Here is a 15,592-nt window from a genome sequence, read left to right on the forward strand (position 1 = left end):
GTTTTCTCTAGCTGCTGTAACAAACTACTGGAAATACATAGTGACTTGAAAGAACAGAAATTTATTTTCTTAAGGTTCTGGAGATCAGAAGTCTGAAATGGGTCTATTGTGCTAAAATTAAGGTGTTGGCAGGACTTCATTCCTTTTGGGGGCTCCCAAGGGGTTCTGTTTCCTTACCTTTTCCAGCATCTAGAGGCTGCCTGTATTCTTTGCCTCATGGCCCCTTCCAACAATTGGGTCCTTCTTCTACCCTCAGCTTACATCTCACCCCTCCCTCCCCAGCACTCACCTCCTGCTTCCTTTATATGAGGACCTCTGTGATTACATTGGGCTCACCTGGAAAATCCAGAATTATCTTCCCATCTCGAGATCCTTAATTTAACCACATCTGCAAAGTCCCATATGCCATGTAAAGAAACGTAGATTTGAGGGATTCAGATGTGTCTGGACATCTTCGAGGGGGGCATTATTTTGCCGGCCACGGATGTGATTCAGGCCAGGTATTGCACATTGATAAAGACTTAACATTTTTTTGTTCAAAACCAGAGACATGGGGGCGCCTGGGTGGCTCAGTGGTGGAGTGTCTGCCTTCGGCTCAGGGCGTGATCCCGGGGTCCTGGGATCGAGTCTCACATCGGGCTCCTCTCTAGGAGCCTGCTTCTCCCTCTGCCTGTGTCTCTGCCTCTCTGTGTGTGTCTCATGAATAATAAATAAAATATTAAAAAAAAAAAAACGAGACACCCTAGGATGTTTTCTGCATATCTCAACAGGGATGATTTTACTTCCCAGGGATATTTGGCAATTTTGGTTGTCAAGACATGGAGCTGGGTGGGTGCTACTGGAATCCAGTGAGTAGAGGCCACGGACTATAGTACAAGAGGTTGAGAAACTCTGGGCAAGAAGTAACAGAAGGAAAGAGTACTTTGTGTTCTCTATTGTGTATCTACAGAGAGGAGGTCATTGACAAATATTTGTTGACTGAATAAATAAGTAGTTTGCTCATCATAGACATCACACCTTATCAGTAAAATGACCCCAGATTTAGTGACCACAGCTCAGAGAGAGCCATGTGAGGTATTAAAAATTGAATGTAATTTGGAATATCCAAAAAAAGCATGCATTCCTGCTGAAATCACAAAAAGAGAGGTGCCCAGACTTGATGTGCCTCTAGGGAAGAAAACACCACCACTTCTTAGGCAATCCTGCCCTAAAATCCAAACCCAGTCTGATCAAAGCCTCTAGAAAGATTCCACAGATTCCCAAGGTCTTATTAGCAGATAAAAGGGTATTTACACATCTCAGGATTCCTCAAGTGCAAAGGTCTTTGGAGCTGGAGAGAAAAGTCCATATTGTGAGAACCACGTAAATGTAACATCCAGTCAAGGGATCGAGCTGCCAGTCTTACGAATGTCCATGGGTGCACAGCAAACCCCAAAGTGGGTACAGCTTAAAACCAAGGGACGGGAGGTGCCTGGCTGGCTCAGTCGGTGGAGCACATGACTCCTGATGTCGGGCTTGTAACTTCAAGCCCAAAATTGCATGTACAGGTGGCTTAAAAATTAAGTCTTAAAAAAAGAAGAAAAAAACTGAGGGTCAGGGTCTTAGGACCACCTCCCATGAAATACAGCATCGTGGACAAAGCAATCATTAATAGGCTTCACGTGTCCCATTAGGGTCACTGACAAGAATCTAGCCAGGGGCCAGCCCGGATCTTGGTTGCGTAGGCAACCTCAGTCTTGGGGTGCTAATTATGTCTGTAATGGGGATGAAGCTCTGAGCTCGAGAATCTAGGTAAAGTACAGAAATTTAAAAGAATCAAAACTGTAGGATTCATATCTGGGGTGAAGAAAGAATCTGTACCTCTTTGATGTTTTATGCATTTGTAAAATTACAAGGATTTTCCTGAGCCTTGGAAACCACTGTAAAATGCATAATTAGATAATCTAAACTTGTGATTTTAGTTGAAAACTAATTTTATCTACGGTATTGGAACTTTTTTTTTCTTTTTCAGTATTGAAACATTTTTAAAAAAACTTAAGCTTTACTTAAAAATTATTTGCATACTTGGAAATGTATTTGTTAATTGAGAGGGTTGAAGTGATTAAAAAGGAAACTGACTGCAGTACACTAAGTTGTGTGGAGTGTTTTGGGCCCTTTTTGGTTTTTGTCTTCTTAAGATTTTATTTTAAGTAACCTCTACACTCAACGTGGGGTTTGAACTCGCAGCCCTGAGATCAGGAATTGCACCCTGTGCTGATGGAGCCAGGCGGGCGCCCCACACTAAGTTTTATTATTTTTTTTATTTTTTATTTTTTCCCACACTACGTTTTAGATGTTCTTGCAAATTCGTGACAGTATTTAATTAACTAAGTTTGAAAGTAGGATCAAGTATTTAAAAATGGTTGCTACTGTTTACCTGACTTAAAAATGAATTAAGAAAAAGAATAATGAGGTTTCTAGCCTGAACTTAGAAGGTTAAGGTAAACAAGGCATTTGAACCTCTAACTTTTTTTTAAAGATGTTATTTATTTATTCATGAGAGACACACAGAGAGAGAAAGAGGCAGAGACACAGGCAGAGGGAGAAGCAGGCTCCCTGCAGGGCCTGATGCCAGACCTGATCCCAAGACCCCGGGATCAGGACCTGAGCTGAAGGCAGGTGCTCAACCCCTGAGCCACCCAGGCGTCCCTGAACCTGTAACTTAAATAAATTGATTCTTAAATCTGTAAAATGGAGTAAATCTGTTTTTGCTCGCGTGCACACATACACACATTGGAGGGCTGTAATCACCACTTCTGAAGAGCTGTACAATGTACAAATTACTGTGCTTACATTTTAAAAAGCACAAGTCCGTCTTTGCAAGCCTATGGCAATAATATGAACAAATACCAATATTGTTTACCAAATAAATTCCACCCAAATTCAGTAACCTTACACAGCTCTCCAGATCTTGCTTAGAGCTGATAAGGTCTGATATGAGTCAAGGTGCATTCCTCCTTAGGTGCTTATGTTTCTGTTCTTTTGCATAATCTGAATCTAATTTTCTGCCCTTGTCATGTGCTCATCCACTAAAGATGTGTGTGTGTGTGTGTGTGTGTGTGTATGTGTGTGTGATTGGCTGTCTTCTGAATAAATTATTTCACCCCTAACCAACTGGTTTAGGTTCCTCATAAAGGATCAGCTTAACTCTGTGCTACTTTAACTAGGGAGTGTTGCTGGAGGGTCCAAATAACCCTGTTTGCGGCCCCCGTGTGCTTTGGAAGATCCTGATCTCCGATTGTTTGAATTCCACTGTGCCCAACCTTACTGACAGTCATACTCCGGGGTGCACAGGGCAGCACCATTGCACCTCATTCCAGACCTACAGAATCAGAATCGGCTTCTTAACAAGATCCCCGAGCAAGTCCCACACTCCTGACAGTTTAGGAAGCATCAGTTTAGAGAAGAATTCGGGCAGCACTCATCACTGTCACGGTGATATCCTGCTGCTTGAGTTGCTGCTCAATGGAGTACACAGTACCGAGTTTTATTTTTTTTTTGCACTCGGTTTTCTTTCTCTCTTCTTCTTCTTCTTCTTCTTCTTCTTCTTCTTCTTCTTCTTCTTCTTTCTTCTTCTTTTTTAGATGCCAAAGGTGAAATCTCAATTTTTAAAAATTATTTTTTAATTTAAACTCAATTAATTAACATATAGAATATTATTAGTTTCAGAGGTAGAGGTCAGTGATTCGTCAGTTGCATAGAACACCCAGTGCTCATCACATCACATGTCCTCCTTCATGCCCGTCACCCAGAAGCATTTGTTTTCAATGAAAATTTAAATTTTCTGCAAGTTTTCTCTCTAAATCATTCAATTATGTGTATATTTGTGATTGAGTTGAGGCAAATGGCGCTTGGGTGATTGGAACGTGATGTTTCTATAGGAGTCTCCCGTGACATGGAAGGGGCTGGGAGGTTTCTGCTCTAATCAGTGGAGCCCTAGCACCCGAGGGCTCCAGGAAGTGTGCTAAGCTCCAGCCAACTCCAGTCCTATCACCCTAGATAAAGTTCTGGGTGGATTAAAGAAGGTCACACATGCCTTTCTGATCCTTATATCAGGAGGGGGTCTGTTTACACTCTGACCAGTGTAACTGGGTGGAAGTGATGTGCTAGGGCTTCCATTCCCAGGCTTGAGAGAAGGGGCCCTTCTGCTGTCTTGCTCTCGGAAGCCGGCCACCGTGGAAGGAGTCTGATTACTCCGAGACCGCTATGCTACAAGGCAGCCCAGGATAGCTCTGTGGCAAGGAACACTGGGGAGCCAACTGGATAAGTTTAAGGCTTCCTGAACCTTCTGTGTCAGCGGGCTGTGCAGTCCGGCGCATGAGTGCAGCTGAGGCCACATGGAGCCGAGCTGAGCCCTGCCTGACCCACAGAATCATGAACAAATGATAAAGTATTGTCGCTTAAGCCATTAATTTTGGAGGTGATTTGTCGCATGGCGGTAAATATCCAGGACAAAAGCGCAGACCTGCAACCTGCTTCTTCTGCTCACAGAGTAGGTCTGCCATGAGAGGAGTCCCCGTGTCCCCCCACCCCTAGCTCAGCGGGGACAAAAGGGAGGAACCGATGGAGGCTGAGATAGGAAAGACGGGCTGAGAGAGAGAAGGTGAGCAAATACAGAAGAAACTTGGGCCTGCTTTGGTTTAACCACCCGTTCCCAGATGTGGCCAAGCAGGGGCACCCCCAACCCTGTGTCCTCCCTAACATTTTCACTGAAGCATAACTTACTACAAGGAGGTGTGTAAATCCTAAGTGCAAACCTCAGCGAATGTTTACAGAGTGAACTCACCCACTGCCCTGGCACCGGATCAGCCCTCGAGACACACGTGTCTTGGCCTCGTCCCCTCGCTGAACCATCCCTGGGGGGTCTCCATCTCCTGAGCCCTCTCAGCGTGGGTCAGTCAGGCCTGCTTTGAAGTCTTCTGTCACTAGGCTGTGTACCATGTGTATTCTGGGGTATCTGGTTTCTTTTTCTCAGCTTTATGTTTGTGGGATTCATTCCTGTTGTCGGATGTCATCGTGGCCCATTTGATCTCAGGAATGGTGAGCATCATCGCGGGATTAACCACCACGTGTTTGTGTGGGGGCTGATTTTACCTAAGGCAGGGTCAGCAAACCTTTCCTGGAAATGGTCAGACTGTAAATCTTTTAGTCACTGCAGGCCGTACGTCTGTCCCAACGACTCGTCTCTGCCGCTGTAGCTTGAAAGTGGCCACAGCATCACATACTCCCGTAATACATCAGTGGATGGATGTGGCTGTGCACCCTAACTGCCTTTACTGACTCTGAAATTTGTTTTTTTTTTTTTTTCTGACTCTGAAATTTGAATTTCGTATGGCTAAGTGGATGTTTAGCCTTTCAAGAAACTGCCCAAATGTTTTTTCCAGTGGCTGTACCATTTTACACTCCGACCGCTAACATAGGAACATTCAGGTTTGGGGCACCTTGGTGGTGTAGTCGGTTAAGCATCAGACTCTTAGTTTCAGCTCAGGTGGGGGTCCCAAGGTCGTGAGATCGAGTCCTGAGTCGGGCTCCATACCCAGTGTGGAGTCTGATGAAGACACTCTCTCCCTCTGCCCCACCCCAGCACACACTCTCTCTCAAATGCATAAATAAAATGTTAAAAAAAAAAAAAAAGAGTGATCAGGTTTCTCCACATCCTCGTCAGCATTTGGTGTTGTTGCTGTTTTAAAATTTCAGGCTTTCTGATGGGTGTGCAATCACATCTCACTGTGGGTTTTTTTTTTTTTAATTTTTTTTTCTCACTGTGGTTTTGATCTGTATTTCCCGAATGGCTAGGGGTGTTGAGCACTTTCTCATCTGTGCCATCTATGTATCCTCCTCAGTGAAATACCTCTTCATAGATTTTACCTAATTTTTAATTGGATTGTTTGGCTTTTACTGGTGAATTTGAGAGTTTGGTCACCTATAGCGGAAGCTTTGGGTTGCCTACCCAGCATCCACCTACTCTCCTTTCTACCTGAGAGAATCCAAATATTGTTCAGCAGCCACCCCCAAACTGCACAGCAAGTCTCTTGAAGGGAAAGCCAACTCCTTCTCTTGCTCCAAGAATCAACTCAGTGTGAGTAACATTATTATCTCCTGCCTTGTTCGTCCTGTTTTCAGGAAAACCAGTGTGACCCAACTCTAGCTATGTATCAGGTAGGCAGGCTTCTGGGAGAAGTCTCCCCTTGTTTTAAGAAAGAGTCATAGGACAGTATTATTCATCTCTTCCTCTTGACATTGTCGAGTTTGGATGACGTACCTGGAACTGCTACAAATGTCCTGCTCCCAACGTGTTGATTAAACCAAGGATAGTAGGGAAGAGAAATGGAAAAGTCTAGGTCCATAATGACATCACGAAGCTGAAGATTCAACCAACGTTGAGGACAGCTACATCTGGGCTTGCTAAAAGGTCTCTAAGTCTCCCTACTGTCTGATCCAGCCGAGTCACAGTTTCTGACACTCGCAGCCCAGAACATTCTTTTTTTTTTTAATTTATTTTTTATTGGTGTTCAATTTACTAACATACAGAATAACCCCCAGGGCCCGTCACCCATTCACTCCCACCCACCGCCCTTCTTTTTTTTTTTTTAATTTATTTTTTATTGGTGTTCAATTTACTAACATACAGAAGCCCAGAACATTCTAATTCACAGGAACGCCTGCCCTCTTGCATGTGGCTATTGTCAAGTATTGTCGTTCCACTTTTTTCTTTTTAACCAACCCACAGATACACCCTGCTCCAGCTAGTCACTGTTACTGTCGTGGTTTACCCTGAGCTGCAGGGGCGTGCACAGAAGCCAGCACACCACAGTTAGCCCATGCGTGCGTGGAACAGTTACAAAGACGGACCGTAAGAGGATACAGAGCAAGTCTGGACACCTCCCTAACCTATGGCTATCAAATAGACCATATCACGGAGGGACGACGAGCCACAGCTGGGGAGAAGGCGTTTGCAAAGCTCAAACCATTCGCCGCCCTGGATGCCTTTCCTGCATAGCATATACATATTTTTTCCACTTATATATCTTTTTTTTAAAGATTTTATTTTTTATTCATGAGAGATACAGAGAGAGAGAGGCAGAGACACAGGCAGAGGGAGAAGCAGGCTCCCTGCGGGGAGCCGGACGCGGGACTCGATCCCGGGACCCCAGGATCACGGCCTGGGCCGAAGGCGGCGCCAAACCGCTGAGCCACCCAGGGGTCCCTCCGTGTATGTATCTTGACGGAAAGCACCAGGGCCTTGGTCAGAGACACAGACTTTATTACAGCAAAAAGCAGCAACCAGGGCCCTGCGCCGAGCGGGTACCGGCCGGTCCCCCGATTCCCACGGGGCGAGGTTCGCTGCAGGTGGGGCGGGCTGGGCGGTGCGCGGCAAGGCAGGAATCCGAGTTAGGAAAGCCAGCTGGCATCAGGCCCGGGGCGCCCCCCCCCCCCCCCCCCCCCCCCCCGATGACCCTATCTGGAATGCAAGCAGAAGCCCCCTGGGGCCACACCGGGAGGTGAGCAAAGGTCTCGGAGGGCAGGATAAGGCTTTAGGATCCTGGAATGTGTCCGGGAGGGGAGGTTCTTCTCTGCCTTTATCACGTCGGCTGTCTCCAGTTCTCAGGGCTGGCTGCCACCTGACCATCCTTGAGCAAGCTTCAGGGACTGCCCTGTGGACTGGGTGGAAACCCCAGAAACCCGGGGACAAATCTCCTCCGACGTTCGCCCGACCGCTAGGGGCCTGGGAGCTGCCCGCTGGTGCCCACCTGGTGGGCCGCACTACCCCCCATCTCTGGCCCCAACCTGGCCCGGCTTTTGTAAACAGTCCTTCCAGTAAGTTCTCCTTAAATTACTGGGCCCCCACATCGCCACGGGCTTCTTGGAGAGGCCCCTCCTGAATCAGAAGTATGTATAAAACATACACGAATCATAAGAAAAAGACAATCCAGAGCACAGGCTCTGGGTAGGAAATTCGCAAAGGACAAAACCTACTGGCCGATGACAGGAAAAGATGCTTAACCTGGAAGAGTCTCAAAGCTACATGTCCCACCACACAGAGGAGGTGAACAGAGGAGAGCTCAAAACTGCCTGACCTGGGGCCCCAGGTGGCTCAGGTGGAGGAGTGCACGAGTCTTGATCTTGAGGTTGTGAGTTCAAGCCCCACACTGGGTGTAGAGATTACCCAAATAAATAAATAAACTTAAAGGAATTCAAAAAATTTTTAAAAAGACTGGCTGACCTGGAAACTGCAGTAATTTGGGAGCGTGATTCAGCAGTACCGTGTCGAGCTGAAGAGGAGCACGCCTTTGTTTGTTTTTTTATATATAAATTTATTTTTTATTGGTGTTCAATTTGCCAACATATAGATGACACCCAGTGCTCATCCCGTCAAGTGCCCCCCTCAGTGCCCGTCACCCAGTCACCCCCACCCCCCGCCCACCTCCCCTTCCACCACCCCTAGTTCGTTTCCCAGAGTTAAGAGTCTCTCATGTTCTGTCTCCCTTTCTGATATTTCCCACTCATTTTTTCTCCTTTCCCCTTGATTCCCTTTTACTATTTTTTATATTCCCCAAATGAATGACACCATATAATGTTTGTTCTTCGATTGACTTATTTCACTCAGCATAATACCCTCCAGTTCATCCACGTCGAAGCAAATGGTGGGTATTTGTCGTTTCTAATGGCTGAGGAATATTCCATTGTATGCATAGACCACAGCTTCTTTATCCATCATCTTTCGATGGACACCGAGGCTCCTTCCACAGCTTGGCTATCGTGGCCATTGCTGCTAGAAACATCGGGGTGCAGGTGTCCCGGCATTTCACTGCATCTGTATCTTTGGGGTAAATCCCCAGCAGTGCAATTGCTGGGTCGTAGGGCAGGTCTATTTTTAACTCTTTGAGGAACCTCCACACAGTTTTCCAGAGTGGCTGCACCAGTTCACATTCCCACCAACAGTGTAAGAAGGTTCCCTTTTCTCCGCATCCTCTCCAACATGTGTGGTTTCCTGCCTTGTTAATGTTCCCCATTCTCACTGGTGTGAGGTGGGATCTCATTGTGGTTTTGATTTGTATTTCCCTGATAGCAAGTGATGCAGAGCATTTTCTCGTGTGCATGTTGGCCATGTCTATGTCTTCCTCTGTGAGATTTCTGTTCATGTCTTTTGCCCATTTCATGATTGGATTGTTTGTTTCTTTGCTGTTGAGTTTAAGAAGTTCTTTATAGATCTTGGAAACTAGCCCTTTATCTGATACGTCATTTGCAAGTATCTTCTCCCATTCTGTAGGTTGTCTTTGAGTTTTGTTGACTGTATCCTTTGCTGTGCAGAAGCTTCTTATCTGGATGAAGTCCCAATAGTTCATTTTTGCTTTTGTTTCTCTTGCCTTCGTGGATGTTTCTTGCAAGAAGTTACTGTGGCCGAGTTCAAAAACGGTGTTGCGTGTGTTCTCCTCTAGGATTTTGATGGAATCTTGTCTAGGAGCACCCCTTTGAACCGACCCTTCTTGGAATGCCAAACTCCTCAGTTTGGTTTCTTCGAGCCTTCTGGGCCCCTCGAGGAACACCTGTGCACCTGTCCCACCCTCAAAGCAGCCATCCTCAATTATTAGAAACAACTTAAAGGCTTATCAATAGGGAAACGTGTTAATTAATTCTATTTATAAATGGTAATATCTTAGAGCAGTTAAAATGAACTGGGTCTATATTTACATGAGTAAATTTCAAAATCATGCTAAGTGAATAGAGTAAATGCCCTCATGATTACGTTTTTTGTGCAAAATTTTAAAACTCAGAACAGTACTACGTGGTTTATGAAACATAACTTCTGTAATTGAAGCGTAAGATCAAGGATTGGAAAAATAAACACCAACTTCACATTTGAAGTGACTATTGGGATGGAAGGATAAAAATTTACCGGGCAGGGGAACCTTCAACTCTACCTGTAAACTTTTCTTTCTTAGCAATATCTGAAGCCAGGGCCCTCGGCTGCTCAGTCGGTGGAGCATGAGACTCTTGATCTCACAGTTGTGAGTTTGAGCTCCATGTTGGACGTAGAGATTACTTAAAATGAAATGTTCAAAAATATATCTGGAGCAAAGATAGCAAAAATTAACAAGTCTCAGTTTTGGGCAGTGACTCATTGGGTGACCGTTCTTTTTCCATGTATATTTTGTACATAGGAGATCTTTTTAAATTTAAAGATGGTTAAAACATGGGGATCCCTGGGTGGCTCAGCGGTTTAGCGCCTGCCTTCGGTCCAGGGTGTGATCCTGGAGTCCCGGGATCAATCAAGTCCCACATCAGGCTCCCTGCATGGAGCCTGCTTCTCCCTCTGCCTGTGTCTCTGCCTCTCTCTCTCTCTCAGTCTGTGTCTCTCATGAATAAATAAATGAAATATTAAAAAAACATAAAGATGGTTAAAACAGCCTAAATGGCCAGTTTAAGTCAGTCAAACAAGGCACAATGTGTCCACAGGCTGGAACACCATGCAACCTTTCACAATCACCATAGCAAAGATTTTCGAGGAACCGGGAGATGCTCAAGAGACGTTTGATGTGAAAGGGAGAGATCACAGAACAATTGTATGGTGGGCGCATTTTATTTAAAAACCGGTATCTATTTGCTTTGACGTGGATGGACCTGGAGGGTATTATGCTGAGTGAAATAAGTCAATCAGAGAAGGACAAACATTATATGGTCTCGTTCATTTGGGGAATATAAAAATTAATGAAAGGGAATAAAGGCAAAGGAGAGAAAATGAGTGAAAATATCAGTGAGGGTGACAAACCTGGAGAGACCCCTAACTCTGGGAAACGAACAAGGGGTAGTGGGAAGGGAGGTGGGCAGGGCATTGCGGTGACTGGGTGATGGGCACTGAGGGGGACACTTGGGGGGGATGAGCATTGGGTGTTATGCTCTATGTTGGCAAATTGAACTCAAATAAATAAATAAATTTTAAAAACCGGTATCACTGGGTGTTATGCTCTATGTTGGCAAATTGAACTTAAATAAATAAATAAACAAACAAACAAACAAACCGGTATCTTCCTCTTTTCATCACACATCTATAAACATGAAGCTAAGTGTCAGATCGTCAAATCGGGCCGTATCTGAGGAGTGTGACTATGGATGACTTGCGTTTTCTCCCAGATATCAGTTTTTACAGTGACTACGTAGTCGTTTTAGCATACAAATAAACAATCAAAAAAACAAATAAACAATTTTATGAACAATTTGTGCAAGTAACACATCGAAATGCACAACTGAGCAATTAACAGCTGCGTTCAATTTCAGACCAAATACCTTGAAAGCGCCTTTGCTATTTGGCGTGCTTATGCCGCCCTCTCGTGGAGAAATGGAAGAACGCTTATGAAGGCAGATTAATTTACAAAAATCCCAAAGCGTTCTTTACATAGTAATAAACTCTATATAACTTTATTATTAAGCATTGATACACGCTCATTACAGAAAATTTAGAGCACCCAGAAAATTACAAAGAAAGGGAAAACAATCACACAGAATCTCGCTTCACCATTGGCTCAGGATTCTGAATCCCCAGGCAGGGGGCATTCAAAGATCAGGGCGCTCTAAGTCTCTCAGTATAAAGTCTACTTTCCTGCTACTCGGGTGCTCACCTTGAACTTGATTTTGGTATTTGATTCTTGGTCTGTTTACCTATCATCAGGCCTCTCTGTTTTTACAAATATTTAGTCATTTGACCCCCGTTCAGATACTTTGGTAGCTTCAAGTTCTGTTTTTGTTTTGGGTTTTTTTGCTATAACAAATGGTGCCATAAATATCATATATGTGTAATCTTGGTGAGATAACGTAAATATTTCTATAGTGTAAATTCCAAACAGGGTCTTGTTCGATGGCTACATGCATTTATCATTTTCATCGATAATGTCAAATCGTCCTTCAGAAAGATGCATCCCTTTGGGCTTTTCAACAAGGTGTGCGTACTCATTTCCCCCGCTCGGCCATCTCCACACCACCTGGTATCACTCAACGTCTTCCATTAACTTCTGGCAATTTGCAAGGTAAGAAATTCTATTCCATTATTGTTCTGGTTCGCATGTCTTTTATTACCATGTCTTTTATTATTATGACTGTAGAAGTATAAACGTTTTTTCCCTGTTGCTTGGTGGCTTAGGTTTCTTTGTACCCTTTTGTTTACTTCATATTTTTTTCCTATTGGGCTTTTCATCTGCTTTCTTCATCTTTCTTTCTTTGACTTTGGATTCCAAGCTCTGCATAAAATAGGTAAATCAGCTCTTTGTCATGTACGCTGCAAATCTATTTTTCTCAAATGTCATTTTATAATTCTTTCCTTTCCCTTCCTTCCTTCTGTCCTTCCTTCCTTTCCCGTGCTGGGATTTTATACCATTTCCTAGAAAAATTTATAAGTTCTTCCTTTTAGTTTCTGAACAAAGATCATTTAAAATAAGACATTGTAGGGGTGCTTGGCTGGCCTAGTCGGTAGAGCATGCAACTCTGGATCTCGGGGTTGTAAGTTCAGCCCCACATAGGGTGTGGAGATTACTTAAAAACCAAATCTTAAAAAAAAAAAAAAAAAAGACATTTTAAATAACTGACAAAATAAATAAATTAATTAAATAACTGACAAAAACTATAGGAAGTGAGACACCTGGGTGGCTCAGCGGTTTGGCACCTGCCTTCAGCCCAGGGTGTGACCCCAGGGTCTTGGGATCAAGTCCCACATTGGGCTCCCCGCAGGGAACGTGCTTCTCTCTCTGCCTCTGTCTCTGCCTCTCTCTCTGTGTGTGTCTCTCATGAATAAATAAATAAAAATTTTTAAGGATTTTATTTATTCATTCATGAGAGAGAGAGAGAGAGAGAGAAGCAGAGACACATGGGCAGCCCCGGTGGCGCAGCGGTTTGGCGCCGCCTGCAGCCTTGGATGTGATCCTGGAGACCCGGGATCAAGTCCCACATCGGGCTCCCTGCATGGAGCCTGCTTCTCCCTCTCCCTGTGTCTCTGCCTCTCTCTCTCTCTGTGTCTATGAATAAATAAATAAAGTCTTTAAAAAAAAAAAAAAAAGAAGCAGAGACACAGGCAGAGGGAGAAGCAGGCTCCATGCAGGGAGCCCAACATGGGACTCCATCCCGGGTCTCCAGGATCACGCCTGGGCTGAAGGCGGCGCTAAACCGCTGAGCCACCCAGGCTGCCCAATAAATAAAATCTAAAAAGAAAAAAACAAAAAACAAAAAAAAAACATAGGAAGCTACAGGGTATAGTTGGAAGAAGTGGCTGCTGTAGCCCCGTGATGGGCAGAGATGAAGATGGGGTGGGGTGGAGCCTGAGAACTCAAAACAAATGAGTCAGTGGTAGGTTCGGTCATCTCCTGAGAAGCCAGCGTGGACAGATGCCTAGAGCTGTGCTTAGAGGACTCTGGGGACCCAGGAGGTGCTCAAGGTCATGGCCACGGAGGGGGCACACCTGGGAGACTGCCGCCCAGTGGGCCTTTCTCGCTGGGCCAGAGCTCGAGTGGTGGGCAGGCAGTGATACCCGTCGCATTATGTTGAAAGTAGTCCGTGGATGTTATAAAATCTAGTCATGGCATGGAGTATGGAAAAAAAAAAAACAACCCAGGTATGATTTCACCATAGTTAATATTTTAACCCATTTCCTCCCCATCTGTTTTCAGCTCCTATTTTTAAAACTGGACTCATGGGCAGCCCTGGTGGCTCAGCGGGTTTAGTGCTGCCTCCAGCCAGGGCGTGATCCCGGAGATCCCGGATCGAGTCCACATCAGGCTCCCTGCATGGAGCCTGCTTCTCCCTCTGCCTGTGTCTCTGCCTCTGTCTCTGTGTCTCTATGAATAAATAAATAAAATGTTAAAAAAAAAAAACTATTCCATGTATTTAAAAAAAAATAAAACTGGACTCAGGGGCAGCCATGGTGGCTCGGTGGTTTGGTGCCACCTTCAGCCCAGGGTGTGATCCTGGGGACCCAGGATCAAGTCCCACGTCGGGGTCCCTACATGGAGCCTGCTTCTCCCTCTGCCTGTGTCTCTGCTTTACTCTCTTTCTCTCTGTATCTGTCATGAATAAATAAATAAAATCTTTTAATAAACAAATAAAACTGGACTCATACTATGTATGCTTTCTGGGTTTTATTATTCTTTACTCTGTATTTCCCCCAAAGTTTTATTGTGAACATTTCCAAATATTCAACAAGGTTGAAAAAAGTTTACAGCTGACACGTGAATCCTTACCACCTAGATGCTACCATTGCCATTTTACCAGGTTTCCTTTGTCACATATGTATCCCTGTGTCCATCCCTGTATCCACCAATCAATCCATCTTCTTCTTTGACGCGTTTCGCAGTAAATTGCACACCTCTGTGAGCACGTCTCTAAGTATGTCGCCAAGCGTGCCACTAACTAGTGATCCGTATTTGTTAACGGTGGTTTTCTTTGCAATAAACTTGACGCACAGTAAACTGCACCGATCTTTGTATGTGTGGATTTTAGCTATTTTTTTTTCTCATTCACTATTTATCATAAGTATTTTGCTTGGAATCACATCAAGCCAACAAATCAATCCAGGAAGGCTGAACAACTTTGCGAGATACGGTCTCCCGCTCCGGGAGCTGGGCACATCTCATGTCTTCTTGTTGGCTCTTGGGAAAGCTAAGGAATTTTCAGACAGGCTCCTGCACTTTTTACATCAAGCTTATTGCTAGATATTTGAGAGTTTGTTGCTTTTGTGAAAGGACTTTGTTTCAATTCTAATTTCCAAAGGACTACTGTAGGTACATAGAAAGGTGGTTGGTTTCTGTGTATTTAGTATCCAGCAGTGTAATGGAAGTTTCTGCTGGGTTGGAATAGCTTTTTCGGGCGTTCTTTGGGCTTTTTTAGGTCTAGAAATCAGGCTAGCCAAACAATGATTCACACACCCCTCTAGAATAATTATACCTCATTTCTCTGCCTCTGATTTATGTCACCCTGGCTAGACCTTCCAGAACAATCTTACAGAACAATGGTAACGATGAGTTTTTGAATCTGGTCCCTCATTATCAGGGAATTTGTCCAGGGCAGCGATTCACAACTGGGGGGACTCCAGGGTCAGTGGAGGGGTGCTTTGCTGGGGCCAAGTTGGGGCATGGGTGGTTTGAAAACTCTCCACAGGCGATTCTGAAAAGCGCCACCTCTCTGGGGTTAGATAAAACCACAGTCATGTTTCACCAAAGATTTAAGTTTTCATTTAAAATAGCTATCATCATGGGGCACCTGGGTGGCTTGGTCGGTTAGGCAGCTGCCTTCGGCTGGGGTTATGATGCTGGAGTCCTAGGATCGAGCCCCTCGTCCAGCTCCCTGTTCAGTGGGGAGCCTGCTTCTCCCCCTCCCGCTGCTTGTGCTCTGTCTCTCTCACTTACTCTTTCTCTCAAATAAAATAAAATGGGTATCGTCAAACGAAGTGTCTTTTGTTTCTTAGTTTATACAGTGTTTATCAGAACTTGATGCTGTAATGGTGTGAGTCTGTCAGCTAAAGGGATAGAACCATTTTATGGAGCTATTATCCACATGCCGTACAGTTCACCCG

This window comes from Canis lupus, chromosome X, assembly GCF_048164855.1.
Source record: "Canis lupus baileyi chromosome X, mCanLup2.hap1, whole genome shotgun sequence".
Lineage (NCBI taxonomy): Eukaryota > Metazoa > Chordata > Mammalia > Carnivora > Canidae > Canis > Canis lupus.